Here is a 10,588-nt window from a genome sequence, read left to right as displayed (position 1 = left end):
TTGTAAATATAATATTGCTAAAATATGTCGTTATAGAAATATGTAATCGATATTTATTTTTATTCGGTACTGCGAGCAACAATCAGGAAATCACTAACATACCTGCGAATTGTTCCTCATGAATTCAAGAGTATAAATGAACCTACCGGTATGTGTGTGACAGGTAAATGTCTGTATTTCATCATATATTAGTTTTTCTCTTTAACTTTTTACTGTCTCTACATAGGGCAGTCTACCTGCTAAAGGCTAAATAAATACAGTACAGTATTCACTTTATTTTCTAGCCATCTGTGTGACGCCACACTCTTTACCTACAATATAATGGGATAGTCACTTGTTTTAAATAGTTTTTAATTAAGGTCACCATTAGAAACCACCTGTTCAAAAAAATGTTATTGCACTTTTTGTTTAATGATTCGATTGCACTTTCTTTATATTGCTTCTCTGCATTCTAGATTTAACACAACCTGCGTGATTTTTAAGACTACAGGCTTTCAACAAATTACAGGTAGAAAATGACGTAAAGAATTATCAGCACTAAATTCATAATGATTATGCGTGTAGTGACAGATATTGACCTATTGAATATACCAGTAAAAGTACCGGTATTCGATAACAAAATAATTATGTGTCTAGGCTATTAATAGCTGCAGCAGCTGTACAATAAAAAAATAAGTAAAAAATAAACCTCACTATGTTTTCTAAATCCGTACATAAATATATTATATAGAATTATAAAGTGGTCTCTAATCAATGGCATTAGAAATGTTTTATTAATATTAGTTTTGGAAATTCCTTCTTTTTAATAATAACGGAACACCAAGTGGGAATTCGCTACCATACACGTGTTATAATGGCCTGTGGATGTGCAAGTATTCGCCCTACAGCTTTTCCATCAAATTACAGGTAGGAACCAACATAACGTATTATAAATTGTACTTTTTTCAATGTTAACCTTACCAATGATTACAGTGCATGGTATGAATTGCAACATTCGATAACGTAAAGACGGTGAAGCATGATTTTGATTTTATTGATATCGGCGCTCTTCATAAAAAAACAAACATATTGTTAACTTGTGTGTAGGCCTACACACGTTTATTACAATAACCACAGTAAGTACCGTATCACTGCAAAATTAAGAAAGTCGACATTATTACCCTATTTGATTTGGCTGATTTATCTTTTTCGTTTTTTAATGAGTATGGTATTGTACAGTAAAACATAAACAAATTGTAAAATTTGGCACTTGTTTTATTTCAATTTTGTAATATGTTATTCTTTTATGATTTCACTGCACGTTTATGAAAGGGAAGTTCACACCGAAAATAGTAATGCTAAACAAATGTGTAACACTCGTTAATTCATCAATAAACAACCCGTCCTTTGAAGTCTTCCCCGAATGTTATGAGGATGATCCGGCTGCTGTTTACGTTATACGAACAAAAATATTATGTTTATTACTATTAGGCCTATTTTTTTTTTTAAATTCTATATAGTGTGTTCCAAAAATCAAGAGTATTATATATAGAAATATTGTGTACTCTATGTGTTGTGACACACTCAGAAGACGACGAAGTAGTAACTCCCGAGAGTGTACGATCCACTCTTACGGTCTCTTGTCCGAAAGGACACCTATCGTTTGATTTATCATCGTTCGATCTTTTATGCTGATGAAGATTGAAAATTAAATCGAAAACTCAGTGAGTAATGCGTTGTATTGTGTTGAAAACGAAAGTTTAACCGTCTTCCATTGTTTTACCAACACAAATGAATTTTCGTACTAGGATTAATTTGAATAGCCATTTTCAAAGTGAGGCAGTATGTTTTTTGTTTTTTTTTGTTTTTTTGTTTTTTTGTTTTAATCGTAAACTCATTTTCATTGCGCCTGACAAACTCAACGAACTATTTGCTGTCGCAATATTGCTTAATACCGACGATCCATCGTTGTGTATTCGTGCTTATATTGTATTATAAGTGTAGCACAATATTTAAATGATATTAAAATATGAAGGTAGAATGCTATTCAGTGATTTACAGTTGAAAATTAGAATCTCAATAAATCTTACACTTTTCTTAACCAGAATAAAAAATAAATAAGCGCACTTGTTTATGTGAAGTTTACGTTGCTGTTTTGTGGGACCTTATCCAAGCGACGGGCCTTAGCGGAACAAATATATAATGCAACAATTTCGTGTTGTAACGTTTGTATGTTTTACCTTTACTTCTAAAGACTATATACTTTGTTGTCATATAAAGAGTAACTTAGAAATCACGAGACCTAAGTGAAATAGAATAACAGAGATTATGTAATTGTTTTGTCTTATATCATTCAATGAAAGTTTATTATCATGTAATCATTGTGATACCTAAATATCTCTCCACGCTTTTAGATTTTATGTCGCAAGTTGTGTGATGTGCCCATATATGACATGATGACGTCATATTACTTCCAAATATGGGCATATCACATGTATTTGTGAGATACAATTTGATATTGCGGACAGAGCTTTTGCTCAATATTAACAGATTTTCATCTTGAATTAGCTCAGAGAACAGGAGGAATTGTTTTACTTCACACATAGAAAATGCCATTTATACAAAAATACAGAGGGTCAAAATTATAGAACATGAAAGCACACCATAAGACTCAATGTTTTACATTATAAAATAAATAGTTCATAAACTTTCGACGCAGATGGACGGTGATATGATTTTACTTTTCGCCAAATTGTTTTTATTATTTTCAAATATTTTCATTTCGCTTCTGATGTATATTTTAGATTAATTTTCTTTGATACTAAGCCAACAGTAACATTTCTTACCACTAAAAGTTTCGAACAACTTCGATAATCTTCGTCAGGTGAATGACCTAACCTCAGTTACATCATTTCGTCATCGGCCGATGTCATCTGATCCATTATCATTATTGTTTTACCGAATGTTTAAAGGTATTCTTACAGTTTTAACTCTTTGAATTCCCTTTATGATTTACATTTTTATTTTTTTACGATTATTTAAAATGCTATTTTACCAAATTTTAATAACTTTTTAGACAGTTTTTATTTCTTATTTGCACATTTTAACTAATTCTTTGAATTCGAATTCATGTTTCTTTAGCAATTAAAAAAAATAACAATTGTGATTTTACACGTTGTTTTACCTTATCAATCTTCTTGAAAACTGTAATGTTAACTGTTACCCGATTGAATAAGTCATTAGAAAATTTTATACTGTGTGTTTTATGTGGTCTATATTTATACCATGCTGTAAATTTTGCAATTTTGAGAACAATAACAGTTCCTGTTGTATCTATTGCCATTGTAACCTTGTCTACCATATCCACGGGGTGAAGTAGCAGTCTGTAAGATCAATTTACATAGAGTAGCAGAATAATATTTTCGATAGGGCTGTGTTATAATAATAGAATAATGCAGGCCATCCATTTCATAATGATATGAAATCTGGTAAACGAGATTGTATTTTTATATTATAGTGTTGTGACTTTGAGAAGGTAGTTAAGCATCACGCTAATTTTCCGCTTCGTATATTGGCAGTATTATCTTGACGTGTTCATTGCAAACGGAACCATGAGAATTGTGTTTCGCAAATAGTATAACGTTGATGATAATTATTAAAATTGTGGATTTTTAACCTCCCGATGAATATATAAGAAGCAAAATCGCTTAAAATGCATACATTTCTTTACTTATGACTTTTCAGAGCAAGTAGGTGCAGGGCACTCGTTCTGATAAACCCTGGGCACATCTACACTTATTAGTGAATCCGGGAATTAAAATTGGTCCTTGAAACGCCAAAAGCGTACCGGTATCATTTAAACACGAGAAAGCTTAGGGGAAAGGCACTCGCTTCCATAAACCCTGGGTACCCACGGTGAATCCGGTAATTAACACTGGTTTCTTGGAACGCTAAAAGCGTATCTTTTATGAGGACACGACTTAACAAAACAAAACAATTTAAGGAAGGCCGAAACGGATCCGTCTGCAGATATTGGGGTTCCTTCCAGTGGATGCTTAGTTTATTTTGTCATTCTGATCGGATTTTCTCTACTGTTCCGTTTTAATTTTGAATTGTTTTGCATTATATGGCCGTTTGCTGTTTATGGGTTTTTCCCATTTGCCTTTCAAACTTATATATATATATATATGTGTGTGTGTGTGTGTGTGTTGGTTACATATAAGCGATGGTGGTTACATATAAGCGATGGTGGTTACATATATGCGATGGTGGTTACATATAAGCGATGGTGGTTACATATAATCGATGGTGGTTACATATAAGCGATGATGGTTACATATAAGCGATGGTGGTTACATATAAGCGATGGTGGTTACATATAAGCGATGGTGGTCTAAATTAAACAATAACAGGAAGGTTTAATCAAAAATAGGAAAAAAAATGCAGGGCACATTTTAACATTTTAGGGAGAAATAAATTCAATTCAATGCAATTCAATTAACATTTGTTCAATTAATTATTCAAAATACATCAAATGATAAATAAAGTGGACAACATTAAAATTAATTAATTAGGATAAATAAAATAAAAGAATTTAATATAGTTAAAATTGGTACATTTCTAAATAATATTTCTTCATCTGCTTTCTAAAAGTGTGGGTACTATTGCAATTCTTAAACTTAACATGAGTATCATTCCATAATTTCGGTCCGTATACAAAAATAAAAAAAACTGGCTTTTAGTTAGACAAAAGGAACGTTAAAGTAAGTTTGAATTTTTTAAGCAATAACTGTGTATAGGTTTATAATCATGAAATAAAGCATAGAGGTTGGGAGTTGGCCTTTTATGTATTGAAACATAAAAGACGCAACTTGTAATTTGTTTAGATCCATAATTTTTAATATATTTAGTTTTTTAAACAGAGGTTCAGAAGACGATGCAAATGAAGCTAAATCAATAATTCTGACAACACGCTTTTGAAGCTTAAGTAATTTATCCAGGTTCGAAGAATAGTCACAGGCCCATACTAATTACATATTTTTATTTTACAGATTTATTTATAAGGGGTTTTCAATCATGGTATTGTTTTATTGTATTGTTTCCTATATTTTCTATTATGGGCCACTATGATTAAGCACATATTAAAACGGATTGAAAACTACTATAACCTTCCACGCTTCCTTTGTCGGCACTTCATACGCATTATGTACAAACAAAGAATTGTTGACTTGCAATACAGTATTAACTCAAAACAAATCACATGCGTAGGCATCCTTCGTTTTATATATCGTATAGGCTCATTACTTTCATACAACGTTGTGTCAGTTTCGATCACCATCGGCTCTTGGTTCATCATTAGCGTCCGTACAATATCGTTTTCGATGTCAGTACACGGGTTCGGAAAATCCCATTTATGTCGAGAGCTGAATTCAGTGAGCTTTCAGGGTGTCAGGGTGTAATCGATCAATCAATCAATCGGTCAATCAACCAATCAATCAAACAGTCTGTAAGTCAACCAATCAATTAATCAATCAATCAAAATCTATTATTACAACTATACAAAAGTTACAAATTGGTGGGAAAAAAAAACCGACGGCAAGAAAACTTTCAATAATGGATACCTTTAAAATTACACACACACAACCACACCCCCACACACACACGCATATATATATATAATAAGAGACAGATATAGGCCTATATATATACATATATATATATACCATATATAGGCCTATGTATTTATATATATATATATATATATATATATATAACAATGTAATAAAGACAAATGAATAAATCAACAAAATATGATAAATAATTAAATAAATAATATAAAATAATAATCAGAACTTCAAAATATAGGTGAATCAGAATATTATATATAAATAATCATCTATTTACTAAAAATTATTTTAGGGCCTATATACGGTACATTGTAAGGAAAGAATATATAATTACATCTTTTATTTAAGAATCGGTATTAAAGCGCATTTGCAAATACAACTGATAAATAATTAAATACAGATCACACATATGAGATTCTATTGAACTTCCTTATTAGGATTACTTCCGTATGTGGTTAAGTTGGATTTAAAAAATAATTTAAACACTGGCGGATCCAGGAAATCATAATAGAGGTGCCCGGGGAGAGACTATCACAGATGAAGAGCGCACACCACCTTTAGCCCCACCATGTTTGGGTCTGTGGTAAGAAAGTTTATGAATATTGCACCTCTGGATGGCCGCAAATGGCCCTAGACTTATAATTTTCCTTAAATAAAAAAAAAAAAAAAAAATAAAAAATTCAGGCGCGAGAGGGGGGGGGGGGCGGGGAATTTTACCTACCTCTTTGAATCCACACTGCTTATGTACCGTATTAACATGAACTTTTCTGCACTCTGATGTATTGTTTTGAGTCAATTTGACAGTTTCCGTAAATGTCAGTTGATATCTCCTTAATGTTTACATTATTATAATGGCCTACTTGTGGTCCATAGAAGGCCTACGGTAAACATGTTTGAAATTATAGGCCTTTAATCTGTTGTTTCTAGGGGTTTAACTTGGGTTTTCGGTTGCCTGCGCAAGAATGAAAATTGAGCCCCTTTCAAGCTAGAGATTATTTCCGCTGAGTTTGCTGTGTTGTTAATCAATAAACAAATATATAAAAGGAAAAACATTTTTATAATTTCTTTCTTCGAAATTTGAAAGCCCTATAATTAATTGTTCAGGCTCATTGTTGGCCCCCATTTAGTTCGGCTTTTTCAGTGCATGTGAACTGTTTTCATGTAATCTAGCCCTATCTATTTCATAGCCGTCGGAAGCATTTTGCAAGTGGTCTGGCTATTATAGTAATTACTCCTTAATGAAGTAATCCATCCCCCGTGGAACACCATCCCTATTATTCCAGAATTCGTTGACAGAAAAAAACCCCGTTATAATAAAAGCGAATTATTTGCAATTTATTACTATTTGACTGAAATAATCCATAGTAGGCCTACCCTGTCGGATACCATCCTGGTTTTTCTGAGTCTAGGTTGCGTGGCTGGAATATTGATTACTTAATGTATTATACAGATACAATATGTACTTTATTATTATAGAAATAGGCCTACGATATATCAGTAGATCCCCGGATTAGCTGCCTATGTCGTCGTCAGGAATTGGGGGCGGGGAGAGGGGGTGTCGGGGGTGGCAATGGCAAGGGTGTGTGGGTTTATGAGGGACTTACCCATAGGAATGTTTTGAGAATAATGACCTTACAGGATATCCTCTTAAGCCTTACCGGAGTATAACTCAAGGAAACATTAGGCCTATATTCACAAAAGAGATAAAGGCCTAGGCCTATATGCCCTGTACATAATGCTAAAGAGTGGGCCCAACAGATCTGGACACAGAAGGTAGTAGCATGAATCAAGATAATGACCAAATCACGATTCGTAGGCCTATTTTAAATCTTGTGAATAAGACAAATGTAGGTCTATTGCGAAAATGATAAATAGGCCTAGTTCAAAATTAAATTTCTTATCAGTGCCATAAATGGATGTATTCCCCCATGAATAAGTAAAGTGCAAGAAACATGAATACATATATTATACAATAAATAAACAATGACTATAGGCCTATTTTATGGTGAAATATTAATAATACGCCATTGACTTTAGTTGCTTGTTCCTCCATGAATAATTAAAATACAAGAAACACGAATAACAATAAATAACAATGATTATAGGCCTATTTACACAAAGTACTGGTATGGTGAAATATTAACAATATTCAAATACCGAAAATAAATGTTAATTCAGTTTGCAATATGCTATGCATTATATTAGAAAGTAGGGTTACAAATTGATGAATATACCGTCAACGGTTGTTTAAATACGGTATACAATATTAAAAAGACAATTTAATGCGAACAATTACAGTGGCTCACAAATGTCAAGTACAATATAAATAGAATCGTACAAGTAAAGAAGTCGGCAACAAATTCAAAAAGTACAATTGAAAAAGTCCGCAACAAATTAAAAAAATAAGCCTGCACAAATAGGGCCTACATGATTTCCCGACACTACTCCTATATACCATATCCACGATTTCTCTACACTACCAACCCTACCCATAATTTTGTAATCGTAGCTCCTCCTATAGGCCTATGAATGAGCAAGATTTTACAGTTGAATAAACACAGCCTATTATGGTAATGGTAATGGTATAATATTTGTACAGCACCTTCCGCACAAAAAATCGTTTCAATGCGCTGACAGTATTCTCTCTGCGCAATACCAATTTAGTAGGTGGATACGGTATTTCTACAGAACTTTCACCAGATACTTTCGTTTCGCCGGAAGGTCTGCATGGCGAAATAACAGCTTAAATGTTATTATTCTCCAGATGATTGCGGCATGTATTCGAAACGTCGAGATATCCTTTTACACAACAGTTCTTTTTTAGAACCAGGCCTACTGTATCTACGTCAGACTTAGGTTGGTATACTGCAAACATTGTTAAACCAAAGTTTCTTATCCGCCGCGCCTACTCCTGCACACACGCCTCCGCCAATTATCAGGAAGCGATTCGTTTCATTGCTAATGATTGACCAGTAGGTTTAAATTCACCTTCGATTATCTAGCTTTAACATTTTATGAGGATAGTCAGGGCCGCGTTGATTTTTGACGTCTCATTAGCTTTCATCTCAACTTCCGCAAATAGTCGCACCTTTCCTTCCTCATTATTGAAGAAAGATCTGTTAGTCGGTTTGTTGACGCTCTGTGTTCTACTGCAGTGATTGCGTTACAGGTGAGTTGATGCATTTTGCATTATTATTTATAACACCTTTAATAGGCAAACGTGGCCCAGTAAAATGCAGTGGGATGCCGTCAGAAAATTATTTTCATCGGTGAAATTTTGGTGTGAAACAAAACCGTAATTGATTTCATAGGTGTGGCTACTCGAACATAATTATTTATGTATCCTTGCGCCGGCCAGACGTCATTTTTATATTTATATACCTAGAAGCCATGTTCATTGCTAGAATTTTGACACAAGGCAGTGGTGGTGGGTGCCATGATTTGCCACGGGGAACCGATGACTTTCCGTGTACCGGGGAGAGCAAATGATAACGCGAACCACGCCCATGAGGATGTTTGAGCTGTTTCATAGGCCTAATTGAGGTTTTGGATTAAAAAAAAGAAAGAAATATTTTACCAACGTACCCACCGAAAACATTATTTATATTCCATAATGCTAACGATTGTTAAGACCTATGAAGCTTACGGGGCTCTAGATCAGGTAATGTTAACCTTTTGCCTATTTATCTGTGACTAAATATAGAAATCATGGCCCCCACATGCAGCCCGGTGAGTAATTTTGAACTGGCACGTTGAGAACTCCGTTCACCATATCTGAACAATATAATTGATGTATTTATGAGGCTACACTGTAACACATATTTTAATATACCTTTGTAGACCTATATTCCAAGTTCCAGTCAGAATGTTCTTTTTTCAATTCATTGAAGTTTTTAGCTTATAATAGGCTTTCAATGTTCAATGTTGTTATTGTTAGATACATTTCATCATACTCTATCTCATTTATCCGGGCATGCTGTTTTAATAATCATTAACTATAATGTTTCATGCGATTGTTTATGATGTTTTACTACCACAAAATTCCCATTCCGGCCTCTCAATTGTTACGTCGGCTGTTTCATGGAATTATAGGGTGAGTTCACTCACCCAATTGTAGTGTTCTTTTGAAGTTTATTGTTGTATTTCTTTTCAAAATTTACTTAAAGCGGATATTTTAACGTTCTGTCAATTGTATCTGCTGTCGTACCCATTTTGAATTGAATACTACGAATGTAGATCAATACGTTATTTTATTTTTGCCAGGCAACAAGATGGCGACTCGATCAGTTCTAATCACAGGCTGCTCCTCCGGTATTGGCTTGACAACAGCTGTCCAGCTAGCTGCACTACCTGGCCCACAATATAAGGTAGGGGATATTATAAAGTGCTGTGCATTTTATCAGTTGAGTTGTTTTTGCTGGTCATTTAATTAGTAATGCTTTGAACATTACATCATAGTTCTGTGATTACACGGAGCCAATGGTCGATTACTTTCCTATTGTCCGCTTCAGCGCCATCCTATTATTTCACGGAACAGCAGGAAGACCCAATCACCACTATGTTTACATACTGCGACATAACATTTACAGCCTGGCTCTCACGAAAGCCCTAGTATGCGGATCGGGAGCTAACCGTTAGTGCTAACTGTTAGCACCTGCGTAAGAACGCCCGATCGGTTAGCGCTAACCGTTAGCAGTATCCGGATACCGCTAACGATTAGCAAGCGCTATCGGTTAGCAAGTTGAGCGCGTTCTTATCATCAACCAGTCACACTTACGCGTTTACAATTTCCAGTTTCTTATTGGCCAGTAATTCGGTCATCATATTTTTGGTATCCAGATCAGGATTTTCTCGTATGGACACACGGCAGCTATCGGTTAGCAGGATCACCGTTAGCAGCTGTGTGAGAACATAGCCATTGTGAAACAAGATTACACCAAACGAGATTATACATACATACACACACACACACACACACACAC

This window comes from Anneissia japonica, unplaced genomic scaffold (genome assembly GCF_011630105.1).
Source record: "Anneissia japonica isolate Jap-2015-1 unplaced genomic scaffold, ASM1163010v1 scaffold287933_len91788_cov135, whole genome shotgun sequence".
NCBI classification, from domain to species: domain Eukaryota; kingdom Metazoa; phylum Echinodermata; class Crinoidea; order Comatulida; family Comatulidae; genus Anneissia; species Anneissia japonica.
The sequence above is the reverse complement of the archived record's forward strand: the minus strand, read 5'-3'. Positions refer to the sequence as shown.